This window comes from Delphinapterus leucas, chromosome 8 (assembly GCF_059928025.1).
Source record: "Delphinapterus leucas isolate spDelLeu-1000000601 "Yukka" chromosome 8, BTC_Dleu_Yukka2, whole genome shotgun sequence".
NCBI classification, from domain to species: domain Eukaryota; kingdom Metazoa; phylum Chordata; class Mammalia; order Artiodactyla; family Monodontidae; genus Delphinapterus; species Delphinapterus leucas.
In genome coordinates, this window is record NC_143136.1 from 96,970,436 (window position 1) to 96,993,648 (window position 23,213).

General features: G+C 47.4%; 2 protein-coding genes across 7 annotated transcripts in view; both read right to left on the reverse strand.

Annotated features, from left to right (window-relative positions):
- The window catches only part of GPR39 (G protein-coupled receptor 39), a 247,336-nt gene that overhangs the window by 118,687 nt on the left and 105,436 nt on the right, over positions 1-23,213 (reverse strand). The gene's annotated exons all lie outside the window — the stretch shown is intronic.
- The window catches only part of SLC35F5 (solute carrier family 35 member F5), a 280,557-nt gene that overhangs the window by 23,359 nt on the left and 233,985 nt on the right, over positions 1-23,213 (reverse strand). For all 6 annotated transcript variants that reach the window (XM_089916890.1, XM_089916889.1, XM_089916888.1 and 3 more), the window contains one exon: positions 1-23,213. This exon is cut by the window's left edge and continues 23,359 nt beyond it; it is cut by the window's right edge and continues 28,185 nt beyond it. The gene's annotated coding sequence lies outside the window, so the exon portion shown is untranslated.

Here is a 23,213-nt window from a genome sequence, read left to right on the forward strand (position 1 = left end):
TTCTGCCCGAGCCCCAGAGCCCCCTGAGCTGCCAACAGACCAACATGCTAATGTCCACTGAGGCCTGCTGGGGCTGGTCTGGGTCTTCATTTTTATAGCCAGGCTCCTGGAAAGCGTCATGCTTTGGAAAGAGTGGAGGGAAGGAAGAGATGACTACATCTTCATTGTACTGGGTGGAAGGAATCCAAGGGTTGATAAGCTATCTGCCACTCTCAGTGAACACAGTGGTCAGTTCTCGGCGTCTCGTCCACGTCAACTGTGCTGGCCAAGCCTCAAGTCTCAGGCCCAGTCTTAACAAAACCCCTTCCAGCAGCCCCTCCCATTGTGTTTGTCCCTCTGGGCTTCTCTGCCCCACCCCCTATGCCCAGTTATAACCCTTGGCCTGTGTGTGCCCTGGGGTGGGAGGCCTCTTGCTATAAAGCAGTGGTTCTCAAAATCCACTGGGAACTTGTCACAGATGCAAACTCCTGGGCCCCAGTCCAGGCCTAATGATTTAGAAACTCTGGGTTGGAGCCCAGCAATCTACATTTCACAAGCCCTCTGGGAGATTCGGATGTTCACTCAAGTTCGAGAACTGGCTGCCAACGTCTTCCATCTTTCTCCACGCACCTACTTCCAACCAAAACTGACTCGTGGCTATGACTTGTTAACGCTGATGGGGGAAAAATGTAAAAAGTCTGACAACCGTTCTTGAGCCCATAATAGACGCTGTCTATTCATCCTCGGAAGACTCGATGATTGGGAAACCTCTTGGGAGAGCTTCCCGTAATCCTCAAGACGCTGACCAGGAAGACGGATCATTCCCTCTCCCTTGTGTGAGCCCTCCGTACTGGTGCCTACAGTCATCACAGAGTGTCACTGTCCCTTGTCATGCGGAGTGTAGTCCTGGACCAGCCTCATCTGCATCCCCTGGAACCTTATTAGAAATGCAAGATCCCAGGCCTTATCCCAGACCTGCTGATCTGAATCTGCCGTCTTCTTGTTTTACTGGGTGGGGGTGGGGAAACTGAGGCTCAGAAAGGTTAAAGAATTTGCCAAGGTCACATGATAGCCAACTGGTGGATTTGGGATTAGGACCCAAGATGGCCTTGTGCGCATCTGGCCCTGTAGATTTTCTTTTCTACCACATTCCCTCTCTCATTCATTTCGCTGTGCTGTCTTTTCTTCTATCAAATAGTAATAGTAGCGGTCACAGTGAACATCTATGATTTCCTTTGTTCCAGGCATTGTTCTTGGCGCTTTGCACGTATTGTCACACTGAAACTCCCAATCTGCCCTATAAGGAAGATATTCCTATTGATGAAGACACCAAAGCCCAGAGTACAGGAAAACAAACAAAAACAAAAACCCTGTCCAATCGCTGTGCCTCCTTCACAGATGGCTGTGCAATCAACGAGATTAAAAGTTCAAGCCCTCTGCCCACACCCCACCCCAAATCACCCTGCCCACCCCTGCCCAGTCATCTTCAGGGGTTACCCACACACCTGCTCTTTCCCCTCCCCCTGAGTTTTCAGTCCACACAACTGGCTCAACTGCATCCTTTTCCTTAGCTTTTCAGTGACATTGAATGCTGTCACTGACGAAGGAGACAGTGGTGCGGATAAGAGAAAACCATGGAATATCCAAAATGTGTTTTTTCTGCCCTATAAATATGGGATATGATTTAAATTTTCCAAAAGGTCTATTCTCCCAAGTCTGGCTCAGGTTCCTTAAAGAAGCAGCCCATGTTTCCTGAGTTGACCCCAGTTCACAGAGGGAAAGGGGTGTCCAGGACAGGCTGAGAGGCAGGGCGGCCGGGGCAGGATGGTCACCCCAGAGATGCCACCAGGCATATAATCACAGGGCGCCCTGGGTGCTGGCTTACCCGCGTGGGAGCACTGCCAGTTAAAGTGAGCCCCTGGTTTTATAGGGATTCTCTTCTTTTCAAAGGCAGCTCACCTGGAGGAAAGAATCCAGCCTCAACTCAATTTCAGTTTCATACCACACTCCGGAGTGAAAGGACGTGGGACCCTAGTCACCGGTCCGCCAGGACACTGGCAGCTCTCAGCGGGCGTTTCGCAGTTTCACAGCAGTGGCCGCGAGACTGCCTTCAATAGCGCACCTGCAGGGATGGGCAGCCCAGGCGGCCCAGACCAGGGCTGTTTGGACACAACACGCTGAAATCAAAACGCTCCTTGGAGGGTTTCTCCCCACATGGCACACGGGGGTCTTCGCAGGAGTCGGCTGGGGACCGTGCGGGAAGGAGGAGAAGCTGAGGAACCGGTAGGAATCAGGCAGGGGGACCCCTCCCCGCCGCTGTGAGATGGGGATGGCGGGTCTTCTCCGTCCTGACCCCGCTCCTCCCCTTTCTTAATTCTCCAGGGCCTTGGGGCTCATGCTGCCTTCCTGCTCTCACAACAAGCTCTCTGGCAGCCCTTGCTATCAGCTTCAGCAGGCCTTAATACTAAATTCTAACTTTCTGATTTTACAGTGGAAGTGAAAGATTTCTGCACGTTAAAGGAATTTTCACCGCCTTGAGAATGGGGGTGCAAGGAAGAAGGGCGGGGGATGGTGGTACCGAAAGTGCGAGGGATGGGTGTGGAGAGGATGTAGGTGAGGCGTAGGGACGTGGAATTTCTTGGTCTTCCTAACAACACTTTCTTTTTCTCTGCCCAAATATATGTAAAGAGAGAGAATCTTCTTTGGGCTTTTCTGCACCCCAAGTTTCCTCCATCGTAACTCTTTGGACTGGAATTACAGATTCCTCCACTTAGGCACCTGATCTGCCTGGAAGCCTCCTGTGCCGACTACAGTTTTCCAAAAGTGGTCCAGTGTCTCGCATCTCACACGCTCCTGCGTTCTCTTCCTCCCCCATGAATCTGAGCAGCCCCAGTGACCACTTTGATGGACAGAATAAAATGCAAGTAGATGTTCCAGCCAGTCCAGCTAAGTTCACGTGGATCGGCGAGGAACCCCCTAGCCAAGCACCCCCCAAATTCCTGACCCACAAAATTGTGAGCAAAATAAAACGGCTGCCTTAAGCTACTACTTGGGTTTGGGGCAAGCTTATTAAACAGCACTAAGTAATCAGAACAACTCCTCGGCCCCCAAATAGCACGTTATTTGAAAACCCTCTATTAGTCAACCCTCTGGGTAGAAGCACAAAGCACCCTGGCTAAAGTGTAAATGGCGTCTAGAGAGAGACCACCCATTCATCCCTGAGCACCGTTAGTTCAGGACTTTAGGACCTAGTAGGACTCAGAGAAAATGGGACATTCTCCCTACACACCACAATATGGGGAGGCAGGGGCGAAAACCCAGAGTGTGCGGGTATTGAGTCGGGGGAGCAGCCTGGGGTACTGACCCCTGGAGGCTGGTACAGCCCTCCGATAAGGCCCAGAGCATCTTGCAGACAGCGTGAGCCCCCTTTCTTTTGAGTCTATGCTGTGTTTCTAACACCAAAGAAAATACATTTCTGCAATGAGTGAAGGACCACTCTGGGCTTCAGCTGCAGGTTGGGCTGGACCCTGTGTGCACTTCAAAGATTCTCACGTGGAGGAAAACCATTTTCCTGGGAGCCTACAGGACTAGGAACTTGCTGGGGGCAGGGTGGACAGGGGCAGGATCCCTCCCGCTGGGGTCTGTACTGGTCCACAAATCTTGGCTAAAACCCTGGGGGCCAAATGTGGTTAGGAATTCAGAATTGCCCAGATTTCAGAAAAGTGATACAGGACATCTACTGTGTGCTACAAAACATCCCCTGCAGATTCCAGGAAAGAATCCTGGAATCACACACACACACGCACACATTTCTACAGCAAAAGGCATGAATTTTTGCAGTTTGATAAATGCCATAAATAGCCTCGTATCAGGTTAGTCCAGGTTTTACTGCCAAATAAGTTATGGTAAATTTCAAGTTTGCAGAGCTTTTGGGGTCTGGAATCATGGACCTCTTTGGTTCATATTTGCTCAGGTTTTCTACCAAGGCCATGTGTCAAGATATCATTGAAGAGGTCTTTTCCAAGCCAGATGCTGTGAGATGTTAGATGTCTGCTTTCTTGGAGTGTTTATCTCAGCGGTTCCTGGGGAGCACACCCCCGCCCCCATAAACCTGCCATCAGCCCTCCCCATCTGGCTGCCCGTCAGACAATGAATGAACACTTTACACTGAATCCCCATTTTACAGATGAGAGCACTGAGTCTGTCAAAGATGCCACATTTAGTTGATGGCCAAGCTGAGCCTTCAACCCTGTGCTCTGAATGAATCCTGTGCTCTAAACACAGGGATTTAGAAGTTAGCTCCAGCTGAGGGTGAGAATGGGGAGAGCTGGGGGAGTGTGAGAGATGTGCGGAAGATCCGGGGACTGTACAGGAGGGGTGGCATTTGACTGGCGCTTGAAGGGCAAGTAGGGTTTGAGCAAGCACGGGATGGGACAGCTGATGGGAGGACGGCAGGGCTGGGCGTTCCAGCCAGGGTCCCCCACAGACAAATGCAGGCAGGGGAGCACGAGCTTCTACTGTGAATTCCCAGGGATCCAGTTCAGCTCAAGTGTAGGTTGTATGAAGGTGACTTGCAGAAGCAAATGCCCTAAAGGTGGTCTGAAGGAGTGAGGGGAAAGGAGACTTTATCTGTAAATGATTTTGTCGCTAAAAAAAAGATTTAAAAATGTGATATATTAACATGTGTCACTTTTGAGTACACACGACACACTATTTTCTGTGCTTTCTATAGCTTTAAATTTTATTTTAAAAGAAATCCAATCAGTGTCACTAGATTTTGGAGGCTCTTGTGTTCCAGACTAAAGACTTGGGATTTATTATGTGGGTGCCTTGTGAAGGGACCATTTTGATTGGGAGCATGACCCAGTCAAAGCTGTACCTTGGGACCAAGATTCTGACAGCAGCGTCCTGCAGCACCAGACTGGAGGAGAGAGAGTGTGCAGACAGGGAGATCGGCCACAGCAGCTACCTACAAGCTTCATCCAACAGAGGAAATGAGAGACACACCCACCAAGAGGAGCTAGCCAACAACGAAGTGCAGGATGGAGCTCGCCCAGCTTCTGGCAGATGGAAGTCAGAGGCAGCAAGATGCGGGGAGGGGCCCTCACTCTGCAGAGCAATGCCCCACTGCTGGGCTAGAAGGTGGGCACCAGTGTCCTGAGCCTACCCATGAGAATCTAACAGGGACAGGCAGGTGGATGACCCATGATTAACAAATCATGGAAAGCCTCATTCCAGGAGGGATGGATTGATAAGGATAAGAGCAGCCTGAGCTGGACAGTTACCAGGGAAACCTAAGCCGCTCTCGGCACCCTTCTTCACAGGTGTTCTGGCCAGAGCCCAGCTACCCTTACAAACATGGCAGTGTTCTCTACAGAGGCAGTGCTCAAAGTTGAGCAGGCCATCAGAAGCGCCTGGAGGAGACACAGACATAAAGAACAAACAGATAGATACCAAGGGGAAAAGGGGGGTGGGATGAATTGGGAGATTGGGATCGACACATATACGCTATTGATACTATGTATAAAATAGGTAACTAGGGCTTCCCTGGTGGCGCAGTGGTTGAGAGTCTGCCTGCTGATGCAGGAGACACGGGTTCGTGCCCCGGTCCGGGAAGATCCCACATGCCGCGGAGCGGCTGGGCCCGTGAGCCATAGCCGCTGAGCCTGCGCGTCCGGAGCCTGTGCTCCTCAACGGAAGAGGCCACAACAGTGAGAGGCCTGCATACTGCAAAAAAAAAAAAAAAAATAGGTAACTAATGAGAATCTACTGTGTAGCACAGGGAACTCTACTCAGTGCTCTGTGGTGACCTGAATGGGAAGGAAATCCAAAACAGAGGGGATGTATGTATACGTATAGCTGATTCACTTTGCTGTACCGTAGAAACTAACACAACATAGTGAAGCAACTATACTCCAATAAAAATTAATTTTAAAAAACATCACCTGGAGGGCGGTTTAAGATCCAGGTTAATGGGCTTCACCTCCACAGTTTCTGAGGCAGCAGATGGAGTGGGGGGTGTGCAAGGGGCAACAACCTACCTATCTCGAAAGTTCCCAGGTGATGCTGGTGCAGCCTGTCAGAATCACAGCTCTAAAACCTCTAAGCATGGTCTGAACTCCTCCCTCAGGTCATAGGCACTCAACGTGCCTCATTTAAGCTTCACAACGCCCATGGCAAGCAGCCCACAATTCATAGAGGAGAAAAGTAAAGATTAAAGGTGCTAAAGAAATTACCTAAGGTTACACAAGTAATGGGCAGCAAGAGTAGGACTGGGCTGCTCTTTTTTTTTTTTTTTTTTTGCGGTACGCAGGCCTCTCACTGTTGTGGCCTCTCCCGCTGCGGAGCACAGGCTCTGGACACGCAGGCCCAGCGGCCATGGCTCACGGGCCCAGCCGCTCCGCGGCACATGGGATCCTCCCACACCGGGGCACGAACCCGTGTCCCCTGCATCGGCAGGCGGACTCTCAACCACTGCGCCACCAGGGAAGCCCAAGGGCTGCTCTTTTTTTTCTGCTCTGTTTTTCCTACATTACTTGTTCCCCAAAGCTGGCCCTCAGTGATGGCTGACAGAACGTCACAGGTCCAAGCTGAACTGAACAAAATGTGAGTTTTTCTTAAGGTGAACCATCTGAACTCAACTGAATGGACTTTTCCTTTCCTTAGCTGTATAAGTCCATTTATATTTTAGGGAGTTAAAATACTGTTACCGAACGATGGTGGCAAGAGATGGTCTTTTTCTTTCACTTTGTCCCTTTTAAAATCTCCTTACTTGGCAAAATAGACATGGGAAGACCTAATTTCAGTCCCTTCTCTTTTGAAACTCCTGGCAACGACGCTCTGCCAGGCTGTCTCCGGGCACCTAAGGGGCACCTGCATCTTACAGAGTACAGATGGCTCAGAGTGACCTGTCTCATGGGTACGTGGTGGCAGAGCCATGTGTGCCCTTGAGGCCAATCCTCTACCCACTAGCCCTATCACAAGTTCTTCAGAGGGCCCTGTCCCTTACGGAGGCTGGATCGCCTTTCCCCAGCGCTACCGGAAGCCACATACACAGGACCAGAGGGAGCGGGGGGAAGCTTTTCTCCCCAGCATTCTGACTTGGCATCTACCAGGTAGTCCTCGGGCATTAAGGAAGGTCCGTGTCAATTCAACTTCTTGCTATTTGCATTTATTTCTACTCTTAGATGGTTGTTGGGATCAGGGGGGAATGGGTTGGTGTCCCAACGTGGAAGCCCCTGAATCAGACAAAGGAAAGCTCTGCTTCCTGTCCCTAATGCCATATAAGTAAGCGGTGGCTTCCACCCACACCAGAAGGCAGTGCAGTGCAGGGTGTTGGCAGGCGGGCTCTGGTGTCACCTGCCTGGGGCCACCCAGTGGCTCTTGCTCTCCCAGTACTGGTGGTGTGACCTTAGGCAGGCTACCCAATGTCTCTCTCTGGCTTAGTCCCTCATCCATTAAATCGGGGTAACAGTACCTGCCTCAGGGGGTAACTGTAAAGAGTCAATGTGTTAGTATATTTAAAAGCAACTAAGAACAATGACTGTCATACAGAATACATTTGGATGTTGTGTTTATTACAACTCAGTTGTTCGGAATCATTCATGGATGCCCACCACCCTCTCAGAGGGCTCTGGGGAGACAGAGATGGAGAGGGCAAAGTTGTTCCTCTCCAGAAACTCCGTTGGACAATTCAATGAGTGATCTCGTTATAGAGGAAGGGCTATGTTTGCAGAAGCCCAGGCTAACGCGGGAGCCGGAAGGATGGGCACAGTGAGAGGTGGGGACCTGTGTGTTGACCATTTACATCACAGTGCGGGGCGGACCGGAAGGCTAATGATGGCCTCCAACGGGACAGGGACTCTAAATCCCACCACGTGCTAGGCCAAGAGAAGGTTCTGGAAGTATCAGAATGGCACTCCACATTTTCAGCCACATTTACACCAGCAACTACTAACTTGGCACAAAGGGAAGGACAGGAAAGGCCATAAATATTCTCAGCTCAAATTTTTAAATGACTGAACAATTGCAGTAACTCTTCAATGTTCATAATTATTTGAGGGAGGGAAGAACCCTTTGATCCATTAGAGGCACATACGGAAGAGGAAATCCCATTGTATGAATGAAGGCCCAGTACATTAAAAATGTGAATTAAGAATTAAGGAACAAACAAAAAAAGAATTAAGGAACAAAACAATGGAATGCTGCCAATTTTTAAAATAACTGCTGTACGAATTGCTAATCGGTATCCCGTGTCACAGTGGCTCATTTGTTCAGTAAGAGCAAAAAAAGATAAAGGTCCCTGAGGTGGTGATGGGGCAACCAGCTTGGTGAAATCAATTGTGTACAAAATGTCGGAAAGGCCTTGACCCTTTGGGAGATGCTTCCAAACGTCCACCTGGGAAATTGAGCTCCGGGTTTTTATATTGGATCTGGAAGCCTGGAGGTGCATGAGACCACCTCTGTGGTGTGATGAGGCCCCTTTCCTCACACGGTGTACATTCTAGCGGTGGACACAGCCAACAAACGAGTAAATAAATAAATAAGAAGGTAACTCCAGAGGGATTTAAATGCCATGAGGAAGATAAGATGCACCTCACAGGAAGACGCTGGAAAGTCAGAGCGCTAAGGCCAGTGACCGCCTAATATCCACTTGTTCCTTCTTTATTAACAGCAGGAACAAGCTGTTAATATTCTTAGCTGACACAAGTCCCTATCTCTGGCCCCATCCTCTGCAGCTCCCCCCATCAGAGACTGGCAGAGATACGCACACGCCGCGAACGTGAGCTCTAAGAGCCTGGGTCCAGGACACCTGACCACCCACGCCCTGCTAAAAACGCTTCATTGGATCCCACTGCCATCAAGATGGAGATTAAACTCCTGCGCTCTCAGGCCTCACCTCCATCCCCATCCCCTCCACTCCGTTCCTAAATGTACATTCTTGGTGGGGTCCCCAGACATCATCACGCTGAACCAAAGCAATCCACTTTCACTGCCATGTGCTATCTGTGTCCGGCAGGCGTTGGGCAGATGACTCAGCCCCATCACCTGTCCCCTCTTGAGGGGGCCCAGCTGACCCTCCCCCAGAGCTGACATCATGCCTCATCTGCCAGTAGAGAGAAAAGGTCCAGAAAACTCTGCCTGCCTCACAGGACAGGTCCAGTCCATCAGCAGACCCCCACTGAGCACCCGCTGTGCATCAGGCACTAAGCGTACACATGGGATTCAAAGACGAGCGAGATGACACTCCTGGAAAAGACAAGGTTCTAATCTGAAAAGACACATGCACCCCAATGTTCATAGCAACACTATATACAATAGCCAAGACATGGAAGCAACCTAAGCGTCTATCGACAGGTGAATGCATAAAGATGATGTGGTACACATATACAATGGAATATTACACAGCCATGAAAAAGAATGAAATAATGCCATTTGCAGCAACATGGATGGACCTAGAGATGATCATACTAAGTGAAGTAAGTCAGAGAAAGACAAATATCATGTGAAATCACATATATATGGAATCTAAAAAATATACAAATAAACTTACATACAAAACAGAAACAGACCCACAGACAAGAAAACAACCTTATGGTTACCAAAGGGGAAAGGGAAGGAGGGATAAATTAGGAGTTTGGGATTAACGTACACACTGCTATATATAAAGTAGATAAACAACAAGGACCTCCTGTATAGCACAGGGAACTCTACTCAATATTCTGTAATAACCTATATGGGGAAAGAATCTGAAAAAGAATAGATATGTGTATATGCATAATTGAATCGCTTTTCTGCACACCTTTAACTAACACAACATTATAAATCAACTCTACTTCAAAATTAAATAAATAAATAACTTTTTAAAAACAAGGGGGGAAAAAAAAAAACGAGTGAGGCAAGGTCTTGTTTGGATGGAAGATGGTGGCCAAACAGGCATCATGACTGAGGTGGGTACAACTTGCTGAGGGTATAAAGTAGTAAAGAGCACAGGCATTTCACCTGCCTGGAGTGGGGTGAGGGAAGCTTGGAAAGCTTCCTGGAGGAGGTGTAGCCTAAGCAGAGTCCTATAAAGGAGGTGGACTAAAATTCTTGGTGAAGATGGCTGAGGAGGGACATGGGAGCCGCAGAGATGCAGGGGCATAAACTAAACATGAGAGGGAGGCAAGCAGGGAGGGAAAGAGAGAGGAAGGGCAGTTAGCTGGGGCCGGGTCATACAATGGCCTGTATACCACTGCCAAGGAATACGTAGTCTCTCACCCAAGGGCAATGGGGAGGCAGCCCCGCAAGTACTTTCAGCAGTGAGTGATGGGCTCCCACTTGCATTTTAGACAAATCTCCCAAGTCTGTGTGGTGGATGATTTGAGGAGAAGACGTGGCTGGACACGGGGAGACCAGTCGGGACTCTGGAAGCTACCTATCCAGTCTGAGAGGACAGGGTGGAAACAGCAGTGATGAGACTGTACCCGGTTGATGCCTCCTGCGCTGGCGGGCAGCCTGATTCATGGCTATAAACATCCATGGGAGCAGCCGTGGCAGTGGCCCTTCTTCCCCCTCCCCTTCTCTTCCTCACACCCCATTTCATTAGATGCTGAGGGTCTCCTCGTGATGGAAACACCAGAGCCCCAGGCACACACCACACGACTCCCAGTTTGCAGTCATCAAGTTCAGTGACAAACGATGCCTTTGCCTTATGCCTCGGAATTCCTATTAAACTTTTATAATATTAAACAATTAAAATACTCTCCTAGATTTCAGTCTGTGCTTTCTTCAGGAACATGGCCAGTGAGATAAAATACTCAGTGGCTCCTTATTCCCCAAATAGACATTTGACAATATGCTTCATGCCCTGTCTGATATCAAAGCAATCACACTAGAGTCAGGCTTCCAAAAAATGTGCATTTTTTTCATGGCAACAAATAATAATGATATGACAAAAAAACTTTTTGATGAGGCCATAATTGGTGAAGCCAAGCTCTGATAATGAGGGAACAGGATATTTATGAGGATCTATTCTGCCTTTATTAGTGTGGAAGGTGGATGGTGGCACGATCAGTAAGGCAATTCACAGCGACTGTAAATATGCCAACGGCATGCTAGACGAATAGGAAAAATGAAAATGTAGTACCTTTTCATGCTTTTAGGTTTTGCATGTTCTTTACTGCCACTAAGCCCCCAAAGCCGATGCCCACCTACCCCCAACCTGCAAACCCTAAAGAGGGAAGTAAAACCTTGTTACAGTAGAAGGAATTCAGCCCAGACCTGCCCTGTCCAACATGGCAGCTGCCAGCCCCACGTGGTTCCTGCTCATTTGAACTGAGGCTAGACTGAATTGAGAAATGCTGTACATGTGAAATACACATCTGTTATTGAAGATTTAGTGCAACAAAAGAATGTGAACTAGCTCATTAATATTTTATCATTTTTTACACACTGAAATAATATTTTGCATAGAGTCAAATAAAATATATCAAAATTAATTTCACCTGTTTTAACTTTTTAAAATGTGGTTCCTGGAAAATTTTAAGTTATAGATGTGGCTGGAATTATACCAGACAGTGGCCTAGAGCACAGAATTCACTCAAAAGGCAGCCATCGGGCTTCCCTGGTGGCACAGTGGTTGAGAGTCCGCCTGCCGATGCAGGGGACATGGGTTCGTGCCCCGGTCCGGGAAGATCCCACATGCCGCGGAGCGGCTGGGCCCGTGAGCCATGGCCGCTGAGCCTGCGCGTCCGGAGCCTGTGCTCCGCAACGGGAGAGGCCACAACCGTGAGAGGCCCGTGTACTGAAAAAAAAAAAAAAAAAAAAAAAAAGGCAGCCATCAAGGATGAGTTGACCGAAGAAGCCCATCTCTGTGGACCTCTAACAACTCATTAGATGTTGGTCCACCAGGGGACGGAGCTGTCATGAAACCTAGGAACAGAGCAGGTGAGACAACCTCAAGGTCCCTCACCCCAGACCTCAAGCTGGCATCTTCTCCCAGGACACCAAGGTACATCAAGTGGAAGGAAATAAAATTCAATAACAATTTTTATACTGAGCTATTTTGCTGTTGCTCATTAGTTAGCTGTGAGCTAAATTAATTTGAGCTTGATTGTCCCCTAATTGGAGAGGGACATAAATCCAGCTGAATGTGCTATTATGGATGGCACCTTGATCCCACACAATCTCACGCTTCTGTTTTCACGACGGTCTGCACGAGAGGGGAGTTCAGCTCTCCATAATTACAATAAAAATGATGTTTATTGACCAAGCACATTATAATAGATGGAAATGTGCTAGGTCGTAACGTTTTTTTCTCAGTGAAGACATTGATCAAGTCTTTACAGAGTTAATATGTTAAAGCCTGATTATAATGACTCAGGAAATTACCAATTGGTATTAAAGTTAAGAGTATAAGCCACTTACTATGCCAGTACGTTTACAGTGCAATAATTTACTATTCCTCCCCAAACACAGAATAAAAACAACCTTCTATAGACATATGAATGGTTTCCACACACCCACATAGGTCACTGACTTTTGTTATCTACAGTTTTACCCCTAAAAGATGTTGAACAGATACTTGTTCAAAGGAAGACAGTGATATAAAGGAGAGAGAGACCGAAAAGGCGTTGAAACTGAGGCTGGTTTCTGACTGGCCACCTTTGCAGAAATTGTGGCCAGTGGTATCCATCCATACCTGAATCTTACTAATTTTTCTGATAGTTAAAAACATTTACTTGTAAAACCGAATGCTTGTTGAGGTAAAAACTGCCCACAGATTTGGACAGCAATAACATAATTCACGCCAACTGCGAAGTAAAAAGATATATCAATATCTAAGCATTTATTTCAAGCCAAGCTATTTTCTCTTTCCTCTCTTATAACCGGAGGGCAACAATTCAGATGAGATAAATTTGACTAGAATGAGAAGGATAAGATTCTATTACGAAATCAATTTTGTGGTGATTGAGGGAGTGCTCTAGTCACATGCTACGCTGGGCACTAGATAAAGGAAATTCCTCCACGATGCTCCCTGACTACTGGGACTTAAAGACATTCTGTGGAAAGAGTAATACATTTTCCAGGTACAAAAATTATAAAAGGCATAAAAACATATAAATATATATAATGAAAAATGTCCTTTCCGATCTCCTATCCTCCCCACACCCAAAAAGGTAACTATTTTCATTAAGGTCTCATGTATTCTTTCAGAGTTTCTTTTGCTTATATGACACATGTAAATAGATGGTCTTATTTTTCTCTCCTTTTCACAAAAGTAGTCTATCACACACACACACACACACACACCCCCCCCAGAGTGACTTGGCTTTTTACATATAGTATCTTAGAAATGTCTTCTTATCAGCTCACAGAGAGTTGCTGAGTTTTTTTTAACTGATCCATTGTCTCTCTTTATGCAGTGAACTAACCAGGCCCCTACAGTTGGGCATTTGTGTTCTTTTGAATCTTCTGCTATTATAAAAATTTAGGGACTTCTGAACTAGCAATGACATCATCCCTATAATTCTCCTTCCTTTCTCCCTCCCTTCACTTTTTCTCACTCACTCCTTCACTCCACAAGCATTCACTGTGTGTCTACCTGGGCCAGATCCTGTACTAAGGTCCCCAGTAGGGTGTGACGGTCATGTCACATTGGCCCAACAGCGGTCAATGGAGGAAGGGGAATAGAATACATGTGAGGCAGACGGCAAGTCGCCCACAGCCCACACTAGTTTTTTTCTAGGAAGTCATTGTAGGCACTGATGGGAGAACACCCAGACTGAAGATCAGCAGAGTGTGGCCAGTTACAGAATTGGGAGAACTTCCAACCTACTTGGCCTTGGATGAGTCCCCAGCACTGATGGTCTGCGTTCTATGGCCATGGTGGGGGAATATTCAGAATAGGAAGTGTCAGTCATCTGCCTCCCCACGCATTCCCAACCCCCCTCCATCATTTCTAGGTAGTTCCCTGCTCCCTACTGGACACCCAAGGCCTCCTCCTGAGGCCGCCCACCAGCAGCCTGAGACAGTATTCCATATTCTGGACGATTCCAGACATCTTCCTGCTACCAAAGTCTGAGCAGAGCCCTCATCCCCAGAGACAGGTCATCTGCTGAGAAGCTCTGGGTGAGCCAGGGACTATGCCCCCCCTCGTTGGAGGCTCCACCTCTACACTGGCAAGGCACACCTCTCACTGTGAAGTCCTGTAAGGAGTAGCCAGTGACGATGACCTGAGAATTTCCCTCCCTGCGAAAACCTCGTGAGCAAAACGTGGGCACAGCAGTGAGCCCCTGTGGGTTGGCCTGGCCCCAGGAAGTGGAAGCACAGGCACACGTGAGACAGGTGCCTGGGGAGGACCAGAGAGAGAGTCAAGTCACTCAACATTCAACAAATATTTATTGAGTGCACACGATGTGCTAGGCACTGTTTTAGCTGCTGGGGATACAGCACAGTCCTAGTTCTTGGGAGATTACGTTCTAGTTGGAGAGATGGCCAGTCAACACCTAAATAAACGAAGAGCTCTGGTAAGTGTGGGCGGGTCAGCAGCTCCCTTGTGCTCATCCACTGCCCACAGGCAGTCCCTGTGGCCAGGTGACACCAGAGAATGAGGAACAGCAGGCTGGAAGGGGCCGTGGAGACACGGTGGAGACCTCAGCAGGACACCGCCTCCCGCAGGCGGCTTGCCAAAGGCCCAGGATAATATCAGGGTAACCCAAGCTGGTACCTGCCACCAAGATGTGAATGAGCGATTTGGATGGGGGACAGTCATCACCACAACCACAGCTACTATTTATGGAATACGTTTTCAGGGCACCGTACTTTTCATTTTGCATTTCCTTGCAAGAACTGTCTTGCGGGCAGCCGAGGTAGCTATAACGCCCTGTAGGGTTAGGGGTGCCCAGAGCCATGGGTGATAAAGCTGGAGTATTAAAATGGTTATGGCAAGAACTCCAAGAGAAAGAAAAAGTTGTTCGGGTTTTTTGGCACCAAAATAGCATTTTTGTTTTTTTCGTCAAGTCATTAATCTTGACTGCCAGACACTGTCGATAAACAAAGGCTCTTCTAAGTTTCTGTGACATTAATGAGATCTTGGTCTCCTCCCAGTGTAGAGAGGATTCCCCATCACCGTGCCCGCTAGGCTCTGAGCAGAGCTTCTGTGGGACAGAGGTGAATGCTATGGGGGCCTGTGGGCTGGGGGACGGTGAGAGGCAGAGGGGTACAGAGCTGGAGGGAAGAAACCAGGTGGGTATCCAAGACCTGGAGCCACACCTCAAGAAGGGATGTAGACCAATTCAGTTCCTGCACCCACCTGAGCTGTCCCTTTCTCCAGACATGCAGTGAGAAAACCTCCACCAAAGAGAGAGGTGCAATGCAGGTTCCCTTGCTTCTAGGGTTTTCAGTGACTTGCTTGACCAATACAGTCGGAACTGTCTGACTTTTCAAGGCTGAGTCATGGGGAGTCTTGCAGTTTCTACCTGGGACTTTTGGAATGCTCACTCCTGGGATGCTGCTTCTTGGAACCCAGCCACAGGCCACATGGAGGCCACATACAGGTGCAGCAACATGACTGAACCATCTTGGACACCACAAGCCCCACTGAGGCCCCTGGTGACTGCAGCCCCAGCTGACTTCACATGGAGCCAAAGAACGGCCCAGCTGAGCCCAGTCAACCCACAGCATCGGGAGAGAAAACAAAATGCTGGTTGTTGTAAGCCACTGTGATTTGAGGTGGTTTGTTCCATAGTAATAAATAATGAAAATATTAATTGGCAAGTCTATAAGTTTCCTAGGCACCCAGAGGGATAAAGAGGAAGAAATACATATATGGATATATGTATGTAAGTATGCATGTGTGTGTTGTAGTGTGTGTATATTTTACAGAGAGATGGCAAGCAAGTCAGTGCAGTGTACATTAGTGTATGATAGCGCTCTCTGCAAGTACTCTGGGCCAGGCACCAGTAGGTACTTTATAATCGCAACTTCACTCAATCTTCACAAAACCCTGTTAGATGAAAACTGTTGTTAACCCAGAGCACACATGAGGTCACAAAGGCTCAGAGAAGTCAAGATACTTGCCCAAGGTCACACAGCTGATAAAGAGCAGAGTAGAGATTCCAGCCTGATTCCTCAGCTGGAGTCCCCAGCCTCTGCTCTCTGCCTGAGGTAGTTCCACAAAGATAAACCATAACCACCAAGGGCAGCCAGAACACATCCATATGGAGAAGACTAGGGGGTTGAGAGGCCATTAGAGAATACCAGGAAAAGGGGGTCATGCCCCACCCTCATCCTTTTGGGTGCCCTGGACTATCTCTTCCAGAATCCCTTCAACGTCCCCACTGCTGGGCTGGGGAAGTATGTGGAGCAAGCCACAGTTAACCTAGGCCTATTCTCCCAGCAAAGGGTTCAGTACGAATCCTAATCTCTGTATGCTTTACATTTACTTACAGCTCAGCAGCTCCTGCAAAGTCTACTTGTGCTTTTACCACAGGGGCAAGAATGAAGAAATATGTAATTACCCCTGAGTCGCCCACTTAGCCCTAGACTGACAATGAAAGTTACAGCTTAATTCCCTCAGGAGAGGAAAGATGGCACCCAAGCTAACACAGGACCAGCTTCTTACACCTGGCCCAGGACAGAGGGTTGCATTTGGGTCTGACGGCTGAAGACGAGGAAAAACAATAAGCCACACGCCACAAGACATCAAGAGCTCATGTGCTCTGTAATAAGCACACAGCACAGTATTTCATTGTATGGAGTCTGGAGCCAGACAGCTTGGGTGTGAGTCACCATTTGCTTGAACTGCTATATCTCAGTTTCCTCATCTGTAAAATGGAGATGCTATTAGTAACGGTACCTGCCTCACAGAGTGGCTGGGAGGATTAAACAGCTAACACTAAGAAATGATTGGTTAATGAACGCACTAAAGTGTTTGCTGTTATTTGCAAATGGCCTCTGACCCTAACATGGATACTTCAGGAGAAATTAATCACCACCACCCCCTACAAATAACACTGCTCTGGTTGGCCAACAAGCTTGTCAGAGCCCTCCTTCAGCACTTCCGGTTGTGACTCGTGAATTCTGCTTACAGGAATACAGACCCTTACCAACCGTCTCCAGAATTTTAAAAACCGTCTTATCATTTTTGCTTAGAATATCATACAGAACTGATTTAAGTTGAAAACGTCTCATTCAGATCAGTATAATGTGAAAGAACGAATTCTAAATTTTATCTTTAACTGTATTTAATAATATTCATAATATGTAGTCAAATTTGTACTTATTTCCATTTACCAAGTGATGCACACAGTTTAATTTACTCTAGATTAATTACGTAAGAAAAATGTGATTTGGTGACAATAAATTCCCCAGTGTTGCAATAATCAGGTTTGGTTTGGGGACTGAACATACGTGAAAATGTGCTGCCACATGCGAAACACACAAACCCTGCTTTCACGATGGAATGACGGGAATTCGTGCAACATGCACCTTAAAATTAAGCTCATTAACTTTTATAATTTTTGTGTTTTCCTTTTAGGTGATGAGATAAAGGAGGCTTATTTTTTAGGGTTTTTTTTAAAGTGTTTCTGCAAATAACACATTCTGAACTCTTTATTTTAAATAAATGAAAAGCCAAATGGATACAATCATCTCTCTATTTTCTCTTTTTAACAATGGCTTTTGGAGTTCAGGAGGTACCCTGCTGCACAGGGTACACATAGTGAACAAATGAACCTAATGTGCGATCAGATAAAATCGTCCTGAGGCACATTTGAAGAGTCATCGTCATGTTTATGCCCCCTCATTTATTTCACATCTTTCTACATCAATGTTCCTTATCCATTTCACCAAATCATTGCGGTAGTAAAGAAAAGAAAACTAAGAACAGAAAGACTTTGACACTGTAGAACAGTCAAAGCCACCACAGCAACTAACGCGCAAGGCGTCAGAATTCAAGGAACCTGTCAGGGCTGTGTGTACACGCGGCACGATTAAGCAGCTCGACCACAAGCCCATTTGTTTGATCCACACCAATGGCCCCTGGGGCCTCTCAGTCATAGCTGGGGAACATAGAGATTTTCAATAAATGAAGTTACTGGTTGGGAAGTAACCTCTCTCCTGCCCCTCCTGGGGGCCGCCCCTCGCACTCGTGGCGAACAGCCTCCTGGGAGCCTCTTCCACCACCCACACACAGGCCTCTCTCCTCAGAGCTCTGCTCAGCATTTTCCATCCAGATGCTTCAGGACCTGCGCAGGTGTCTGCAGACAGGTGAGGCAAGGTGGGCCTGGGGTCGACTGTCGGAGCCAAAGGGGGCAGAGTCAGAGAGGGAACCTATGATGACATGGCACCTGCCACCCACACAGTGCCAGCACCCCCACAGCTTTTTTCAAGACCTTGCGTGGGCCAGTTGTGGGAGGTAGGGATCCTTATGCCTCATCAAAGATGAAAAACCTGAGAGTCAGAGACATTAAGGGAGTTGCTCAAGGCCATGACGATCCAAAATTTTGTTTCCAAAGAATTATGAGGGGGACTTCCCTGGTGGAGCAGTGGTTAAGAATCCTCCTGGCAATGCAGGGGACATGGGTTCGAGCCCTGGTCCGGGAAGATCCCACATGCCACGGAGCAGCTAAGCCCGTGCGCCACAACTACCGAGCCTGCACTCTAGGGCCCGCTCACCACAACTACTGAGCCCCCGAGCCACAACTACTGAAGCCCATGTGCCTAGAGCCCGTGCTCTGCAACAAGAGAAGCCACCGCAATGAGAAGCCCGTGCACCGCAACGAAGAGCAGCCCCCACTCACCACAACTAGGGAAAGCCTGTGCACAGCAATGAAGACCTAACACAGCTAAAAATAAAAATAATTTTTTAAAAAAAGAATTATGAGGAATGAAAACATAGTTACAATGTAATATAAGTAAACTTCTTCAGATACTACTTATAAGTGCATCCCCATGTCTGAATCTGCTCAGCTCCTGAGTTCAGACAGTCAGCAGTCAGCAGGGGACACGTGTGGCTGTGACTCTATGTAACCACACACAGAGGTATGTACGTGTGCATGCACGCATGAGTGTGTTTGTGTGTGTATGTGTGTGATGTTTGGGATTCTAGTTGGCATTGGTTTTAGATAGAAAAATACCAAGTTTTTCCAAGTGGCTATCTTTGAGTTACAGAAGAGGCAGCGTTTAGGAACTTTTTGCTCTGTGCATGTTTCCACTTTCCCTCTACTGTCCATATATTATTTTAACAATCAGAAAGTTCGGGGGTTTTTTGTAAAGCTAGGCAACACATATTAAGCTGCTTGTTACCGACTCATCACAGCAGGGACAGAAACAGCCTGCCTCCTGGGCTGTCAGGTGGAGGCCTGGTGGTGAGGGCACGAATCATGCTGGGGAGAAGACGGGGTGATCTGCGAAGACTGGGGAAACAGTTCCTTCTGCTTTCCCATCTCTCTGCAGTTTCTGACTCCAGCCTCTGCCCCGCACAGCTGGGTCACTCATTTCTGGGGAGCCCCTCCCTCCATGTCTGCATCCCCTCTCCTGGGAAACTGGGGAGCTTGTAAATTTAATGTGTAATCCAAGCACCCCGAACCCTGCACCCTAGGAGCTCTGGGTCCCCAGGCCCAAGGCATATGGACTGGCAGGCAGTGGGAGCATTTCTCTGTCCCAGGCTGTCTGTGACCCCATCCTCCTCCGCCAACATTTCTGTCTGTAAAATGGTGAACCTGGCGCCTCTCCTGGGCTTCCAGCCACTGACAGCAGGTGAGAGCCCTGCATATGCTCATCACCCTCAGTGGCATATAAGTATTTTTACTGCACTTAACAAGATGCTGCCCTTGGTCTCTGCGAAAAGCCCCTCTGGTTTGTGGGTTCCATTTAAATGTGTAGAAACGTTTGCTGTCCAAATGGATGGCTTCCTGTCTTCGCAGGGGAAATCTGCATCTTCTCATTAGGTAACCTGCTAGAACACTGAACCTTCAGCCTCTGATTTTCAGAGGGCAGCCCTTCTACTCACCCACCTGACCAGGGCTGTTCAGGAAAGACCTCAGAAGCAGAAGTCTGTGTTTAGCCAGGAGGCACAGCGTGAGGGCTGGATATAGGGCCCAGGGAGAAAGAGATGCTGAGAGTCTTCTGCAGACTGTGACAAGCCTCTGGAGTTAGACTGTGTTGGATGATCAAGAGCTTGGCTGGCCTTTGCCCCAGGCTTCTGAGAGAGAGCCTCTAAAGCCTTGGAATCCCCCTGAGTAACAGCAGTGTCCTTGTTATTCAAGGTGGGTCCCTCAGACCACACCTGAGTTTATGCTAATGAGATGGCCCCTGCTGGGCCCCTAGGTAGTTTCAGGATGGGGCTGGCCAAGCCAGAAAGACGAACCACTACGTGATTAGTGGCTTAGAGCTGAGTGATGTCAGCCTGGAGGGCACTAGAGATTGAATTAAAGTCACAGACAATGATTCAACCAATTGTGTTTGCATAATGAAACCCCAGCAAAAACTCTGGACACCAAAGCTCAGTAGAGCCACCTAGTTAATTGTGCTGGAAGGGTGACAAAAAGCTTCATGTTAGGGACCCTCTCAGGCCTCACCCTATGTAGCTCTTCTTTTCTCTGGTCCTGATTTGCATCCTTTATAATAAAACCATACGCATAAGGATAGTGCTTTCCTGAGTTCTGTGAATTGCTCTGCAAATTATAGATTCTAAGGGGGTCATTGGAATGCCCAAATTTATAGCCAACTGGCCAGAGATACAGATGGCCTGGGGACCCCCTAAGCTTGTAGCTTGTGTCTGAAATGAGAGCAAGCTTGTGGGAGACTATTCCCTTAACCTGTGAAATGTGACCTAATTCCAGGTGGTTAGTGTCAGAATTGCGTTGCAGGCTGCTGGAGTTCAAACCCTGACCCTGGGGCTTTCCTGCTGTGCCATCTACTATCCTTTCCAGTCCTCGGTACCTACATCTAAGTCAGTTAAGGGAGAAAGCACATGTAGAATGCTCAGAGCTGAAGGGACAGCAGTAAGCGCTCATAAACATTGTCTATCATCATTGAGACCTACACCCTGCCAGGGAGAATGACAGGGACTTACGTCCTTATCTTTCTCTTGCTAAAGACCTCCTCTGTCTCTTCTAAGGTCTTTACCCAATGTAGAATATTCTGGTCTGCTCCACACCTTTTCACATTTTGCTGAGCTCTGCCTAATATTATTCCTTAACGATTCATTCATATCCCATGTCTATAAATAAATAAAGTTACTTCCTATTTACATACCAATTTATTAGCCTATCACATGGTAACAGCTGGACAGTATTTCACCAAAATTGGAGAGGTAATCTGCGGTGATCTCACTCCAAATATGGGCTAGGCAAGGTACAAGAAGTTTGCTTTGGGGGACCCTTGGAGCATTTCAGTTGTTTACCTTTTATACCAAGAAAAACATTAAACATTTCAACAAACGAATTTGCTACATATATATATCTAAAACTGTGCTAGAATTTAGTGGCTGTGATAGGGAGTCACCAAATGTTCATTAATTCTTTTAAGTCATTGCTTTAATTCTATTGTATGTGAGAAGACAAAGAAAACAAATGCCACACAAAATGGCCTTATCAGAGGGGCACCCACCAGAAGAGGGTTTCAGAGCTAGATGGGATAACCAGTCTCTCTTGAGGGCTTTAAGCCCAAGGAGTACTTGAGCACCCAAAAGACAGGCAGTCGCCACCCTGAGCTTCAGGAACAGGGGTCCAAGAGGGCGAGTGCCCACCAGCTGGGAGCGGCTTGCTCTTTCTTTCACAGGTAATAGAAAACAAAGTTCCACTGAGGGACAGTCTGCTGCCAATCAGGAGGCACATGAAATGCACAGTTAGATGCCACGGCAGAGGAAAAAATGAAAGTTTTACATTTGCCGTTGCTAAAGCATCATACGTCAGTTTGATGTTAAAAACTGGGGGCTTCCCTGGTGGCGCAGTGGTTGAGAGTCCGCCTGCCGATGCAGGGGACACGGGTTCGTGCCCCGGTCCGGGAAGATCCCACGTGCCGCGGAGCGGCTGGGCCCGTGAGCCATGGCCGCTGAGCCTACGCGTCCGGAGCCTGTGCTCCGCAAGGAGAGAGGCCACGACAGTGAGAGGCCTGCGTACTGCAAAAAAAAAAAAAAAAAAAAATTGGATACAATTGTCACCTGTAATTGAAGAGTCAGCTTAAGTGATGCTGCTCCAATGATAAGGTCAGGTTGGAGCCTATTTCAGGGACCTAGAATGTAGGTTGTCTTCCAGGTACCAGCTATGCATTTCAACAGGGTGTAGTCTAGAGGAATCTTTATTAATATATTCCCTGGACACTGCTGAGCCCTTCAAACTACTCCCTTCTCTTTCAGACATTTCAGAGAATACCTGTTTCTATACAGCCATTGGTAAGTCATTAGGGCAGACACTCCAAACGCAGGGGTTACGATTTGTTTGAGCTGCTTCTTACTTGGGCAGCTTCAGTATGAGAGGCAATAGGAATTTATTCATATGGACTCCAGACCGTGGCATACTAAGTAGAGTGTTAGAGCCTTCTTCCAAAGTGGGAAATAATTATGACTTAATTACATATGACAATTACATAAACGTCCTAAAAGAGTTCAACATTCATCTTTTTACTGTTTGCATAATGATGTATGGGCAAGAAAGGTAAGATGTAGATTCCAGAAAAGGATCCTGTGCTTTCAATCGGGGCTAGTTTAAGAAGAGCTGTGTTTCACCTTTCAGAATGGCTATCATCAAAAGGTCTACAAATACCAAATGCTGGCGAGGGTATAGAGAAAAGGGAACCCTCCTACACTGTTGGTGGGAATGTAAATTGGTGTAGCCACTGTGGAAAACAGTATGGAGATTTCCCAAAAAACTAAAAATAGAACCACTATATGACCCAGCAATTCCACTCTTGAGTATATATCCAAAAACAACCAAAAACACTCATTCAAAAAGATACATGCACCCCAGTGCTCATAGCAGCACTATTTACAACTGCCAAGACATGGAAACAACCTGAGTGACCATCAACAGATGAATGAGTAAAGAAGATGTAACATATATATATTTATATTTATATATATATATAATGGAATACTACCCATCCATAGAAAGAAGAAAATTTTGCCATTTGCAGCAACATGGATGGACTTGGAGGGCATTATGCTAAGTGAAATAAGTCAGACAGAGAAAGATAAATGCTGAATGATATCACTTATATGTGGAATCTAAAAAATACAACAAACTAGT